Here is a 16754-nt window from a genome sequence, read left to right as displayed (position 1 = left end):
ACCATAGCTCTAGGCATCTGCCATAGCAGATAGAAGCAGCTTTTGATAGCTCACTAAAGCTATCATACCAGCAAATGACTTGAAAAAAGGGCTAACAGATTTTGTAAAAACAAAAATAGGGGAGGAAATTAATAGTAAAAGAGAAACTCAAAGCTGGCTTGTGCCAAAACAAAACATGTAGCTAGACCTGCCAGACTGCCTTCAGTAGTGAGGAGCTCATGAATGTAAGTTCCCCAGTACGCTTAATCTTGTCATGTGAAGTAGTGCACAGTGGCAGAGAATGCTAGAGCTGATTGTTAATTGGAATGATAAGACTGGTTTATCATTATCTTATTATCTTTCCAGAATATAAATTTGTTCTTACTACGTATAAGCTAGGTGTTTTCAAAAACCTCTAAATTCCGCTGGTATAATTGAAAATTATTTTGATTCACCTTAGGAAATGGGATTGTGTTTGATATCTTCTGTTAGATATCTGAATTTGATATACTGTCCATAGTATCAAGCTCTGAATTACCTCAATATTTAAAGAATCTAGTTCCACAACACTTCCTGATCTAAAGAGAGAATCATCTGAAAGGCACTCCTGCATGATATTTATAGTGCAACTCTTTCTGATCTACTGAAAAGTTAACCACAAAATCTGTCTGTTTTTAGAGAAATGTTATACTCTATGCTTCAGACTGTAAAAGATGGTAAGGACAAAAGGGAAAACCAAACTCCAATACATTAAAATGTTATTGTGAAAGAATGAATTAGACTTGGAATCTTCACCCTGCCTAGAAAGAGGGGAAGTGGGAATGGTAGGATGTTTCCTTGCACTGACTCATACCCACATATCTAGTAAAGGCTGAGCTGAACTGACACTGTCTGTCAGTGAGTTTGTTTACACTGTAGTTTTAGTTCTGCATTCCACCAAGCAGCAGAGAAACAGTTTGTTCAGTGTGCTTTGAAGTTAATGATGAGAACTAGATTATGTTCAAGAAACTTTCTCTCCAAACAAGTGTTTACATGAAGAAGAGTCATGATTTAGCTGGTCAGAAAAATTCCAATTGCCAAGGGACTTGCAGACCACCTTAATGTATCCTGAGCCCTAAACTCCATATATGCAAAAACCACTGCTTTGCAGCTGGCACTGACAGATGTGAAGGGACACAGGGTGGTCTGTTTCACAAGCTCTGCAAACTACAGTTAAAAAGCAAGCAGTTGTAAGTAGCTTGGCTCGAGCATCCTGACATGATTTTTTGTGGAGGGTGGGGGTGGAATGATTCTGAAGAGCTTCCCAGTACAGCTGTCACTCCTGTCAGTATTACTTGAGCCACCACTGTGATAACTTGAACTCCCACCACCACTGCATCATTCACTATGCTGTTTGATCCTAGGAAACCCTGTTGCTGTACTGTGACTTCAAAGCTGCTGCCATAGCTGCATGTGTGGAAAGTTATCATCTACTGTAAGTAATAAAAAAGTACAGAAAATTATTAGCCCTTCTGTAACAGACTAAGTTTCTATTTTTTATAAATACATCCTGCATCAATGTGCTTTTAAGTTCCTAAATCGGTATACAATTTGGTCCTGGTTTCCATCTCTGGGACTGGGTTTTCAGTTTGGTGTTCATTACTGAAAGTTTCATTTTTAGCATAATATTGGTCTATTTCTGGAGCCTTCAAGCTAGTACTCCCTGTCCATAAATTAACGACAAGATGCAAGACTAATGTCACCACTACCCAAACCCTAGTCATGTCTCTGAAACATCTTCTCATTAAGTCTTCAAAAGTAGAAAATATTTCTTGAAATGGACCCTTTAAAAAAAACCAAAAAACAAACCCAAGCCACAAACACTCACACACATCTGCCTAAAACCACAAAATAACAAATAAATAAAAAACTTTGTTCACACTGTACTTAAACATATGGGACTCCTTCCCTCATACAAGAGAGACTTTGGGTTGAGGTCAATGACATGATTTCTCTTAGATGCACTGGGAAATTGCAGCCCTGATTATTGCTCTGTAATATGATAGGCAAGTATGGCAAAATACTGAAATAAATACTTTTTCACATACTAGACATGCTCTTGCATGCTGGACATGAAATAATGATATGACTCATACACAAAATCTGGATTATCCTCTAGAGACAGATGCTGATCTCTTCTCTGTGGCGACCAGTGAGAGGACCCAAGGGAGTGGCCTAAAGCTGTTCCAGGGGAGCAGAAAAGTTCTTCACTGGAGCAGGCTCCCCAGGGAAGTGGTCACAGCAACAGCCTGACAGAGTTCAAGAAATGTTTGGAAAAATCTCTTGGGGTGGCCTGTGTAGAGCTGGGAGTTGGACTTGATGGTCCTTGCAGGTCCTATCCAACTCTGTGTATTCAGTTATTCTGCGATTCAACAATATATACTAGGACAGAAGTATTTAATTACTGATTCTTGATACATTGTTACTCTTAAATAAATTATATTTATGATTTAGTGTAGGGCTTTAATAAAAATGCAGATATAATACCTAAGATTTTTTTTTTTAATTTTGGAAGGCAAGTTACTTTTAAAAAAAAGAAAAAGAAGTGCACTCCAAGTAATTAAATTTTATTTGATCTCAGAGACTTTAACATTGTTCTAAGGCAAAATTTAAGAACCTTGTTTACATAAAATGTCTGAATATTTTAAAACATACTGTGAGGTCTAAACACCTTAGAAGTCCCTAGAAATGGTCAAATTATCAGCCAAGGAGGAAGCTTGATTTGATGATTCCTGGACCTGAGTCTGTGTTTCTATATAACTTCAAAGTGTTCTTCTGCAGTTCGAAATAAAAACAACCCATGATACTTTGGTATTTAGTATTAACACTAAATCAGGGAAATATTCCAATATTATCTAGTGAAGAGGAGGAGTCACTTCTAACATTCTTATGCATTTAGCAGTCTCTAATGTATTTCAAGGAAAGAAAGTCCTGTCAATAAAACTTAACTGTTTCCCTTATTCAAAGACTACTGAACTCAAAAAGGATTTTATGAGAAGCCAAAAAGATTTAAAAGTTTCCATTTCCCTTGAATTTCGTCTAGAAAGGGTGTGAAAACAATCCTGTTCTCCTTCAGGCTGGGTGGATAATCAGTTGCTATTTAGACCTTAAGATGTGCACAGATGAGAGTTCAAGGCTTCAGTGGAGATCAGTTAGGGAAATTGCACGTGAGCAGTCACAGCATCAGTGTGGCAGGCGAGTGTCAGCGAGGGACAGGTACTTTAGTCTTCCTTCTTATTAATCTGTGCTGCCATTCCAGACCAAAAGGAAAAAAATCATGATTTTCAGAGGCTTCTAGTTTAATCAGTTTTTTCCAAAATTGTGTGTGAGAGAGAAGATATTTCATCTCTCTTTTTCAAGAGTTATTTACAGCCTCGCCCTGAAATTAGTATCAATCCCTAAACATGCTCCCTTGTGCAGAACTCAGATGAACTATTTATCTCATCATATGTGATCTAGGCATCCTCTAATCTCTGAGTTTCCCTTAGTCTTAAACTTCCAGAGCCTGTTATCTGTTATTAGGGACCACTCTAACACTGATAAGCTCTTCTCCTCTTTCCTCAGTTGAATCTTAACTTTCCTCACAATTTAGGAAGATTAAATTGAAACATCAAGTAGGCTGCTTAAGAAGATGAAGCCATTATGACAAGGTGATTTCAGATCAAATTGGTGAAGTTCTCCATTAAAAAGTAATTAAAGAATGAACCTAGAATACTATTTATGCTGGAATGCACTTTCATCAATTCAGTTTTTATATGTGCAGTTGGAAAATTAAAAAAGTTATCATATGAAGTTTCTTGAGAGCTGTAAATTGCTTTCATGTTCAGCTAAGGAGAAAGCAATCTGATGAATCTAATACATTTCAAAATATACACCAAAGAATGAATGAGACCAAAACCTAACTAAACAGAACAATAATCCTGAAAGGTAAGCTTGAGACAGGTATTTATATATTCCCATTCAAAAGATGCCCACCAGTGCCCTTCATCTGACTCTTTTGAGGTCTGTTCTGTTGCGTTTAGGCTCTTTTCTTTACTTTTAGTTTTATCAGTAGTTCCCTTTTAGAACAAGGTTGCGTACTTCAGGAGAAGGAAGCATAGAAAAGATGAGTTCATCTTTTTCTTAGGACAGTAGCTCAATGGCTTAATGTTAAGCACCAGGAAACCATTCCCATCTAGCTAGGGAAATAAGATATGAGGTCTTCTATAGAGGATTCTAAAGAGGAACACTATCATCTTGTTGAGTTTTGATTTGTTGGCAAAGGTATATCTACAGCCTTAGGGTAACGGCCAAGTGACAGATGCAGGTCAGAAAGCAGTCAGTGTTTTGACCTGCCTTAGGAACAACTACCTACCCAGCAGTGTAGATGCAAAAAACTTAATCAGAATGCATACAAAAAGCCGAGCCATCTAGAACTATTAGTACTATTTTTCCTATGACACTTGCACGCAGTAAAAAACAAAAATGATCTAATAATACTCTACATTTTCAATGTCTTAAATGTCTTAAAATGACTTCATAGTTAAATAACTGTGAATAAACTTCCACAGCAGCTACTCTGAATAATTACGGAGTATGATGATCCTTAAATAAAGACTCCAACCTCTGCTTCCCTTAGACTTAAATCTCTTAATCTTTAATATAAATATCTTCTCCACTAAAAACACAGGAGCACTGCATCAGCAGTTGTCAGGGGAAATTGTAGCACCCAGAAAGCCAAACAAGTCATTCACTGAAGGGTAAGCCAATGAATTGGGCTGTGGCACTTAAACAGTGTTAAAATTAGCAGAGCCAGAAGTGTGTCTGTATACTTTTGTTAGATGATACTACAAGTCACAGTATGTAAAAAGCTGACAAAGGGAGAAAAGATGAAAGTAAAAAGCTAGGATATAACTAATGATAATAAAACTCTTGGCAAGTCAAATTACTGAGAGTCTCATATCAAAAGCAACTTCGACAATAATGGGATTCCAGAGTCCATAAAATTAGTCATGATTCAAAGATAAAAACATCAACAATTTGCATAAAAGCTTTCCTTGAAAGATTTAGCACTGTGTACAAAATGAAGAGAAAAAGCACTACCATAACAGCAACACTTTAATATAGGTATCCATTATCTAATGCTTATATAATGGAAGCCAAATTGAGCTCATTATTATCAGTGCTATTATGCTGAATACTAAATTAACTCATCATAGAAACACACTTGCTTAAAAAACTATTACCACAACATCAGTGACAAGGAAAAAAAATTGCATGCAAACTTCCTGAGATGACTAATTTGATTTCAGTGTTAACTTCTAATGCATTATTAATCAATAGTTCATTATACTTTAGGATAACATTTAGTTTATTTGTGGTTTATTTGTATACATTTCATTTCTGTAATCTTTTACTGTATTGCACTTTATTCCTATGTAAACAATGCTGGTTGCTCTGATACAGATTTACAGTAAATGCAAGTATGATAGATTTCTGTGTAATTCGAATTTGTTCTGTTTTCCAAAACCAGGAGAGGTACAAAAAGGGAGATGCAATTCAATGTAAACAATAAGTTGAAGCTACAAGAAAAGACTGAAAATTTTACATTTTTAAATGGCTTTCATAAATTTATTGTTAAAAGATATACAAAAATGGTAGAATAGGAGATGTTTTAATGTAATAGAGTCATGAATATGAAGCTCCAAGGTTACTTGGAGTCTAAAAGTCTTGTGAATTTTTTTTTTGTATCAAAATAAAATGCAATATTTATGTGATGGAACATTAATACTCCTTCTTTCAGGACTAAATAAACCATGACTTGTATTAAAAGTGGTGTTTCAGAGTAATTTCAAAACTCCAATATGATTTTGTGGTAATAGAGTTAATGAGCAACAGAATAAAGGAAGTTATGGTTCCTGGAAGGCAGAAGTCCTCTTACCTTTATGACCATTTTAGCACTTAAAAAAGTTACTAAAGAGCTCCTTTTACCCAGTGTTTCAGGAAAAAGAAAAAAAAAGAGTATTATTTTTATTTACTTTTCTTTAATATTTTCATTTGTATTCACATTACAAATTCAACTATAAAAATCATATAGTGTAAAAGTTAGTTGAAAATTAGAAGTGAATTGAAAAATATTTTCAAAGATAATTTCAAAATATTGAAGTCATTCTTCTAAAATGAGTTTTGTAACAAATATTTTGGAAACAAAATTGAAAACTAGTTCTCCTGTCATGAAGATATTTGGTATGATATAATCTTTCTCTGATGACATCCTATTTACAAAGGAAGTTCAGTAATCATTTTGCTTCCTAGTAATACTGAGAGAGTACAGGAAAGCTTTACAAAGGCTGAGGCTGGCTGCAAAAGGAAAGTAAAGAGATAATTCTGAGGAAATTTTATTTCCCTGTTATTAAATGGTGCAGTGTCATTAACTTATAGGATGATTCACACAATGGTAATTCATTTCATCCTTGTATTGAAGGCTTGAGATATTCTCAAAAGTAAATGAGCCAAATAAAGAATTGCTATGTGATAATATGTATACAGATTTTGAAGAAATTTCTTCATAAGTTTTTCAATTTTCAGTGTCATCTTTCTTTTTGTGCAGTGGTCCTTTGTGATGAGAGAACTCTTCAAATCTGAGAGGCTGTTTCCATGGGGTAATTAAATAATATGTATACAAATCCTCTTATATTCTTTACAGTGGCATAGGCATAATTTTCATATGGTACACACATGGGCAGAAATTCCAAAACCTTAAACCAAAAAACTTTTCATTTAATGGAAAACTTGGAAAAAGATCTTCTCAGGTAAACTTGAAAACCATTTTAAATACTCAAATATTTATTTTAGTGATACAAACAAAAAACCAGAAGCATGCTGACCAGATGAAATATTTTATTTCATTCTCTGTTTACTTTTTCTGTTTGCTTAACTTTTTTTTTTTGAGAGGAAATATTCAACAAAAAGGCTTTATGAAAGGAAAAAAACCAAACTATTAGGGAAATATTTTGAAGGTATTGAAATGTGAATAGCTTCAATTAAAATTCAACAAAAAAAATAAGACTGCCAATGTGTAAAGTTTAAAGATTGAATTCACTAAAATAGCGATTGTCTTATTTACACATTTCTAATAAGCAAAATAGCTATATATTTATTTTTCTTAAGAGACTTTGATTCTTCTTTTTCTTCCCACTTGTTTGGGTAACAATGGAGGGATTATCAAAAGAGGTAAAATGTTATGTTTTGTGAGTTTTGGTTTCTTATCTCTTAATGAAAAAAATCATCTTCTTTTAAAACCAAAGCATAAAGTCATAGTTACAGCACAGTAGTCTTCATTGTTAAACCTTTCCTTGATTTTCTGCACTAGAACAAGGAAGACCTGGCCAAAATCTCAACATTTTCATGGCACCTTTAAGGCCCTATTCCAGTAGTTTGCCAATATGGCAAGTACAACTTACATCAATATTTTGAATGGAAGATGCTATTTCTATATGGTTACTACTGGCTGGAATATTACTGAGACATTACTGAAACAAATTTTTGAAGCATTGTTTTTCCAGTCAAAAAGATCCTCTTGCAACAGCTACATTTATGTGTAGGGAAGAGTTGCAGTTTAAAACAGGTTGAAAGAATAGTGTCATGTATCTAGATAATTTGTTACATGATCTCTATTTTGCAGCCAAGATACACAGTTAAAAGCATAAAAGATTGTTGGATTTGGCCTATGTATCCAGCCTTTCCAGGTCCCTTTGCAGAGCTCTCCTAAGTGACAGGGAATTTTCAATACTTGATCTTAAATTGGATTCCACTTTTCTTAACTTGTCCAAAGGGTACAGTCACAAACCTAGTAAATGAGAGACAGAGATAAACCCTTCCAGAGAGTATTTCATCAGTATGAGAAAGCTATTAAGCTTTTAGATAGTGTCCAAAGGAGGGCAGTGAAGATGGTGAAGAGCCTCGAGGGGAAGCTGTAAGCGAAGCAGCTGAGGTCGCTTGGTCTGCTCAGCCTGGAGGAGACTGAGGGGAGAGCTCAGTGCAGTTACAGCTTCCTCATGAGGGGAAGAGGAGGGGCAGGCACTGATCTCTTCTCTGGGGTCACCGGGACAGAACCTGAGGAATGGCCTGAACCTGTGCCAGAATAGGTTTAGGTTGGATATTCGAAAAAGGTTCTTCACCCAGAGGGTGGCTGGGCACTGGAACAGGCTCCCCAGGGAAGGAGTCAGCAGCAGCCTGACAGAGCTCCAGAAGCATTTGGATAACGCTTTGCAGGTACATGATGTGGCTCTTGGGGATGCTGCTGTGAAAAGCCAGGAGTTGGACATGATGATCCTTGTGTGTACCTTCCAACTCAGCTTATTCTGTGATTCTGTCATCATGTTTATCTTTCATGCCTTTAATAGGTGAAGATAAATTGCTATTTGAAGGGTTTTCTATTTCACCAGACCACTAGTTGACTTAATTTCTCATTTCTGATCAGATAGATCCCATCTCTGATTTTGGAATCTAAGATGTATTATTTTCAAGTATTTTAATTGATTAAATTAATTTTCTGAATATGAGTTTTTATATTTGTACCCAAACCTACGACCACTGCAATCTATAAAGTGTCCTGGCTAAAATCATTATAGTAACCTCCACTCCCTATATTTAGTTAGGATGGTCATTGATCACATGTTGATCTTTTTTGTCCTCCCACATTCTATATAGCTACAACGGTTCAGAAACAACCTCACATTTTTTTTAATGTTAAACCAACCACCAGATGGCGACCTTACAATTGCGTAAATAAAATGCAAACCAAATTGAATGTGGATTGATTTGGTCGAGCTTATATTTAGTGGGTATTATTATTTTTTTTTAAATAAAACAAAAACCAGGACCTCAACTGTGCATCAACTGTCTCCAGGTATTTTAATTGGCTGCAGGTTTTATTAGAGTCTATTCTTCATAGTGAATTTTTAGAGAATTTTGTTAAACTGAATTCCTTAAATTCTTCACTTTTCCTTTCTCCAGGGTAATACATTTTAGTTGTCTACTTATTATTAAATCTCTAATTACTGAAACACAAAACCTTAGCATGGGGACTCCCACAGAGTATGCAGTGCTGCATTTTTCAATGAAATTATGGTCAGCATGTCATTGCTTCCCATTTTGTATAGCAGCAAAGCCTTTTTAAAGACTTTTCAGTTTGCATAGCCAGGCTCACAAATTGATCTGTCTGTCAAACTGATGCAGGTGCCAGACTGATGTGAGTGCCAGACACATACTAAGAGCCTTTTCCAAAGTCTGAAGCCTCAGCTGGTAGGCTTTCTACTGCTTAGACTAAGCTTTGGGCCAATCCCCTTTTTTTCTCCTTCAGCCTCTGTCTGATATATATCTAGGATAGATCTGATGTAGAAAGCAATTTCCTGTTAAAACTATGTCCACAGAATACGCTATTCTCCATCAATTTAAAATGGCAAAGTCAGGTATTTAAAAATAATTTTTGCCAATATATTCTTTCGCCCTGAAAAGCAGTGTTGGATTGTTCGATATTTGATCATGTTAATTGAAAAGAATAAAATGAGTAGGAGTTTGCAGACCAGACAGACCAACTATGATATTCAAGAAGATAGTAGAACAAATTGGTAAACAATCAATTTTTAAAAGCCTAGAGGAAAACATGTGATTTTGGAGAAATAGCCAACATGGATTTGTCAAAAAGAAATCAGGTCAAACCAGCCAAATTTCCTTTCCTGAAAGGCTAACCTCTCTAGATGAGGCAGAAGACAAAAGAGGTGGGAAATTTTGATGCTGGAATGAAAAGTTCCACTTAGCATTTATGCCAACAAAAGCTGGGATGAAATTACCATATAGGTACAAAACCTGTTAAAAATCATACTCAGAGATTAATTAGAGTTCATGGTCTCACCAGATAGTCTATGTTGAAGTGTGTCAGCACTTTCATCACTGGCTTGTATGATGAAAAAAACCATAATTACCTCCGTTGGTTAGAGCATGATGCTACTAACTCCAAGATTGTGGATTCAACGTGGGCCACTCATTTAAGAGCTGTACTTGATGATCCTTGTGGGTCCCCTCCCACTCAGACTTTTCTGTGGTTCACAGTGATTCTGTGAAAAGTTCACCTGGGCTACTGACACTCAGGATGGGAGAGCTGACACACTACTAAGAGGAGGACTGGAATTCAGAGTAATCTTAGTAGATCAGAGAAATCACATAAAATCAACAAAATGGAGTTCAGTCAGAGGATAACAAAGCATTGCTCTTAGAAAAAGGAAAGCAGATGCATTTAAGTTGCATAAAAGATGGGAAATAAGTAGCTGGAAATGGGAAATTATTCTGGAAGGATAAATTACTTCTGCAACACATTTAGGGAGACTCACTCACTGTGGGGCAATGGAACTGATACATACAAATCATTATTTTGCTTTATTTGACAGTGATAAGTTTTCACAGAGTGTTTCAACCACCTTTGACAGTAATACTTTTGGGTACAGAATAACTGGGGTCAGTCCTGAGGAAAATAATTGTGAGGACAAGTTATTTATAAAATATGACTGACAGAAAGGTTGAAATAACTGATTTTTTGGGTTGCAGAAGACTTCAGAGACATAAAAGTTCTTCAGTAACAAATAAAAAGTTTCTGTAAAGACAACAGTACTTTCTATGCCACTAGATAGGGCAAGAAACAAAGATCTTAGTTTGCAGAAAGGTTTTCTCACTATAAGGGTAGTTAAATGTACCAACCAGTTAATGAGCAGGCTTGTAAAGTCTTTTCTTGGAAGTATATAAAACCAAATTCAATAAACCTACCAGGGAGAGGTTATTCAAAGAAGCCTTAAGAGAAAAAATAATGGATGGGTTTATTCAAACTTTTGAAAAAGTTAAATAGCTATTTCTACCACTGTATTCATCAGTTGTAAAATCCTTAGAGAAGATCATCCAACACTCTCTTTAAATGGTTCCATTCCCTATTGTTTTAATGAAATTCAGTTAAGGTGCAGTGCTCTCTTTCAAAATTCTGATTGTTTCCAGAGAGAAAAGGCAGTGGACATCTTTCTTAAGAACAAATTGAAAACAATGGGGGGCAGATAACCATTTCACCATAATCACCTAGAAGCTGGCAAGAAGCTGTGAAAGAACACAGTACTGTGTGGAATATTTTGCAGTATTCATCAGTCCTGTGAAAGGACCAACTTCAGGAATGAGATTATGAGAGGAAAAATTCTTTTATCCTACGTGACATGAAGACAGGTTGTACCAACGAATCCTACAAAAGAGTTTCAACCAAGGAACATGGAAATCTTTACCTTTCTTTCATTCTAAGGATAATTGAAGATGAAGGAACAGTATTATCTCAGCCGAAGTAATTTATGTAAAATTTTTTAAATTTATCCATGAAAGCTTATTTTCCAGTTTTCAGAAAAAATGAAGAATATAGCTTTGTTACAAAAGAAGATCATTAAATGTTTACTTTGCCTCTAAAATTCTTTACTCTGGAACAGCAAGCAGTAGTGCCACAGCAAGTATTAATATAGTAGTATCTGTAACAGAGGAAAAAATATTTTTTGATTGTACCTTCCAGTGAAGTCAAGATGGAAAAAAAAATAACCTAGAATAATGAAAAAAATATCAAGAATATGTAGAAAGAGAAATGGTATAGATAACAATTTTATATTTTCATTGTGGGCCACACTGTAGGAGAGAGACTTGCCCAGTCTTGACATTTTAAATTCATAGCACTTCAAGTCCATTTTGTGATGACAAAGAGTGAAAACAATATAATGCTGCATAGGTCATAACTGAATCAGTTACTTCATTATGAGTAATGTTGTATCAAACTGGCAAACCTGATATAGAATGAAGATTACAGAGTAAGCAATGCGGTGAAATATCTTTCACATACCCTTACTGTCCTTCAACCGTATGTGCACATCTTGATCATGTCCAAGGGAAGCCACTAAAGAGCAAGCAGGGCTCTTATTTCCTCTTGAAAAATTTCCTCATTTCCTCTTGCCTATTTTTTGCTATAACTTTTTAATACATTTATTATTAAAGAAAAAATAATCATAAATTTTTAAATGCATCAAATTGTTGAGCATTAAAATCACAGACATAACTTTGATTTTTTTACTTCTTACATTCTTAGGAAGGCAAACACAGAGAAGTATCATGAAGTCCCAGACAGCCACTAGCTGACTCCCCCACCAACAGGACTGGGGAGAGAACTGGAATGTTGAGATAAAGACAGTTTAATAGGGAAAGTAGAAGACATGCACACAAGCAAAGCAAAACAAAGAATTCATTCACTACTTCCCATAGACAGGCAGGTCATCAGTCATCTCCAATACAACAGGTCTCCATCTTGGATAATTGTTACTTGGGAAAACAAATTCCATATTTCCAAACATCCCTCCACCTCTTCCTCCTTTTCCCCAGTTTATGCACAGAGCATAATGTCATATAATCTGGAATGTCCCTTTGATCATTTGGGGTCACCTGTCCTGGCTGAGTTTCCTCCCAACCTCCCATGCACCCCCAGCTTCCTCCCCAGTCTGGCAGTACAAATAACAGAAAGGGCCTTGGATCTGTGTAAGCCCTGATCAGCAGTAACAAAAACATCTATATTATTATCACTGTGTCCAATGCAAATCCAAACCCAGCCCCATGCTAGTCACTGTGAAGAAAATTACCCTATCCCAACCAAACTAGTGCAAGTGGGTATCAGTGGAGGAATTCAAAAGCCATAGGCTGAAAACTTCATATTAATTTGGAAAAAGACTATACTATGTGAATGTCCTATTGCATATGTTTTGGTTTTGAAACATTCACTACTTACTAATTTTACACACTTTATGTTACATCCATATAGCTGGTAATTTTCAGTTATGACTAATAAGTACAAGACTCAAAAGATTATCTGCAATTTTATAAGGAGACCTTTTTTCCCAATAATTTTACCCTCTGCAGCAGTGTTATGGAAAGAGAGGTAGACTGAGGCTACCAGCCCTTCCCGAACCAATGATCCCAGAATCTCTGGAGGAATTTGTGAATTTGAAGGTAAACTTTCTGTCTTTTAGAGAGAATATAGAATCTTTAAACAGTTGAATAGATTTTCCTCCATGCATTGAGTAACACTAAATCTTTTTAGATCTATTTCAGCTTCATTGTTCCCCTGCCATTTGAATTGCTGGCCCAGAAACATATAATTCAAACAGAATTCAACTGAGAAGTGCACTATAAATAATATTCTCACCATACAGAAAAGTGAGTATTATATAACTAATATTTTAACCAAACTAGAAGAGCTCTGACTGTGCACTAACTCCTATTTTGTTCTGCAGTGTTAACACTGGGGATTATAGTTAGATTGCAGCTGGAAGGAATGGAATCTGCAACTTCCAGATTTCTATTCCAAATAGAAAAGGTTTGCTATTTAGTTTGACCATTGCTAACACATACATTTGAAAAAAAATTAGTAGCAAAAAATACAAACATGGTAATTTGAAGTCTGGTTTAAATCTTAATATTTTTCTTTCCTACAATTATAAAATAAAATTTTTCATTCCAGTGGATTTGTCAAATGCCCAATTAAGGGCATTTTGTGAGAAAACAGAAACATCTCATGTACTGTATCATAAAAAGGAAAGAGTATTAAGTGGTTTTCTTTGATAAACTCTTAGGCCAAACTGTGCTTCTAATCTGGTCACCTAGAGGCATTTCAGAGCTGTGTGAAGCACTTCTCATTCTGAAAGTAGATGATTTTTCTGACAGGCAGATAATGCAAAATTGGACTATGTCATAAGAGGACGGAAGCTTGAATTGACTTGCTCAGCACCTATGCATTATCCAGTATAGTCAGAATATAATTATAAAAACATGGTAGGAATTATCACATTGAAAATTCAAAGAAACAAGCACATATTTTAAAAAGTCTAGAGCTTCTCCTCTGTAGTTGCTCTAATCTTACTTTTGTTAATTTCAGTCTTTTAAATGATGATTACTACCTTTAAATTTTTTTAATGTATTTTGAATACTGATAATTTTAATTTGAGATATTTGGACAGCTTGAGAATCTTCTGATGAAACTGAGATATAATCCTCACTGAGTTATATTGTCCTCCTCCCCAGAACCCTTCCCCAGACAAATTTGTTTTGTTTTGGTTTTGCTTTGTGTTGAGTGCAGAACACAATGAGAAATTGATTGTTATACTCCTGGCTACTGCTATCCCATGGGTTTTTAAAGTTGTAACTGTAATATACTGTCCCTTTTTTCAGAAGAAGGCACTATAGGTGACTTGCTTTCATCTGTGAATGTTTGTCTATCCATCTTTTTCTTTTTTTTCTGGTTAAAACTACCTCCAGCTAATGTGTCATTCAGGATTCTGGGTGCCCACCACCCAGGTTTTGTGTCGGTTCCTTTTTATAGATAAGCTTTTCCTGCCCTGAATGGAAGTTTCTCTCATGCTGTAGAAATTAGTCATCATGTAGAGTTTGTTCTTCTAGACCTTTCTGAAAGTGGGCTGGAGGGCTTCAGGAGGCTTTGGTGAGCTTCTACCCCACTCCAGATTGACCTCTGGTTGATAGTATAGGCTCAGTTCTCAACCTCATTACTGCTTGCCCTGTGCTGCCTGGTGCTTATTCCCAGAAGCCAGAACAAGGACTTTTGTCCCCAAAAAGACTCCCCTGCCTCCATGTGGCCTCCTTCTCCAGGCACAGCTTGTCCTTTTGTCCCAGCCTGTTCTTAGCAGCAGTCCTTGGTTATTTGCCACAGGTGTTTGAGACTTACATATTAGCCCCTTATCTTCTGGGCTTCTACATCTGGACAAACCAAATATTTTTGGTATCGTAGCTAAACTGAAAGAGATTAATTTGTGTAGGCCGAAGAAAGAAACATCACTTTGGGTTTTTTTAATGTACAGATTGTGAGATTCTATTACTTTTTAATCTTGTAAACTTTAAATTTCTTTTTGACATAGTTATTCTACTTGTTACCATATTAGTTATTCTCTTAGTCAGAAAAAGTAATGTCAGTGAAAGCAAGGACTGTTGCCCTACTTAATTACAATAAACTATAGTCAAGATTTTATATATCTAATATCACAAAGTGGAATGAAAAGGGAAATATTTGTTAAAACAAAAATGTTTACAGTATTGGGAACTTTCTCTTTCTTTTAGCATAAATATATTCTGAAGTATGCTGTACTCTCCCGATTACCTAAGTTTTCCAGCATTTTTAAATTCTAGGCCACAAAGGTAATCCTTTTATTATTGTGATATGCAATTAATCTCTAATGTTACTTGGACTGCATATTTTTCTGCATTTCATATTAACCAAATTATTTTTACTCATTAATTACTTGCTAATTATTTTAATTCTAAGGAAAGGATACTATTTATTGAATAAGGTGTAATACTTTGTAAAAAACATCAGAAAGTCCAGCCCTCAATTTTTCAGTAAAGCACTGTTGCTGTCCTTGTCTAGATGCCTTTAAAATATCCATGCAACACTGGTTCAAAATTGCCCTTCAGGGTGATTATCATAACTGTAATTTTGTAATAAGTCATAGTCTTAAAATAGGCAGGATTGCAAGATGGGTTCAAAATGAGCAAATATCACAAATCTAATTCCTGGATTCTCCTGGCTATGCTATTTAGTAGTGATTCCAGATAGTTTGTACTTTACAGCAAACACTTTCTATTAAGAAATTTGTCACTTCATTTGATTATACTATTGTTGCTCAAGTTGAATGAAGCCCATGGTCCAGGGAAAGTCCACTTAAATAATTTAAACTTTTCAATTAAAAGAAATATTTTGTGTTAAAAACTGTGTATAGAGATTAAAAATGGACATTAGTGTGAATAAAAAATGTTTCATTTACAAAGCCTAAAACAGAATTTCATACTTATGAAAGGTATTAGGAATCTGCCCTAAGTGACACTATCCATCAACAGTTGGGTGATACAGGTGTGAAATATTCTCAATTTACTGTTCACATAAACTCCTCCACAATCTCATTCCTAGATAATGGAAATGAACTGAAATTTTGTTAATGTAAGCATGAGAGGATATTTCTGTACCATAGTTCTTCTTACAGTTAAGTTCTTAGTTCAGATTTTGTGCTACCTTCTATGCCATGTTTTTTTCATTTTGTACCTGTTGAAAACAAACTATCCATCCTTGAAGGAAACAAATCTCTCAAGCCTACAGGGATAGCAGCATAGTTCTACTATACAGTTCTACTATAAATCAAGTTTTTCCACCAAGAACTAACTCCTGAAAAAAGTGCAAATTGCTATTCCTTGAAAAAAAAAAAAAAGAAAACTGCCCCTATAATATGCAGCATTCTGTATGGGAAATGTCATTAAATACAATATCCAGTGTTAAACCAAATGAGTCTGATAGTCCCCCACTTAATCAGTTACTTATGAAATTAGAATTCTTGTTGCAGAAGCCTTACCCATGAAATACAGAGGTTCTGGTGTTGTATACAAATTGAGAAATCTCCAGAGTTTTTGATACTCATTTAACACCTAATTTGTATGAAACTGAAAGGTCATAAGCTCCCAGCTTCTCATGAGCACAGTGAAGTACACAAGAAGGGGTCATTTTCATTGAATACAGAAGTGAGTTTACCTCAAAAATATTTTACATTTATGAATTCCATGTGGTTTTGTTCCAAGTTTGGGTATTATATGCCTGATATTTTGAAGTAACTTCCTTACAATTTAGGTCAACTTTATTTTTA

At 35.3% G+C, this 16754-nt stretch overlaps 1 long non-coding RNA gene across 1 annotated transcript in view; it reads left to right on the top strand.

Annotated features, from left to right (window-relative positions):
* The window catches only part of LOC118687765 (uncharacterized), a 56485-nt gene extending 43450 nt beyond the window's left edge, over positions 1–13035 (top strand). The window contains exons 2-3 of the long non-coding RNA XR_004980387.1: positions 1383–1453; positions 12976–13035. This is a non-coding gene — a long non-coding RNA (uncharacterized LOC118687765). The remainder of the gene's footprint in view (positions 1–1382; positions 1454–12975) is intronic.
* The last annotated feature ends 3719 nt before the right edge of the window (positions 13036–16754 follow it).

This window comes from Molothrus ater, chromosome 6, assembly GCF_012460135.2.
Source record: "Molothrus ater isolate BHLD 08-10-18 breed brown headed cowbird chromosome 6, BPBGC_Mater_1.1, whole genome shotgun sequence".
Lineage (NCBI taxonomy): Eukaryota > Metazoa > Chordata > Aves > Passeriformes > Icteridae > Molothrus > Molothrus ater.
Note: the sequence above shows the minus strand (reverse complement) of the source record. Positions and strands in the feature narration are given on the sequence as shown.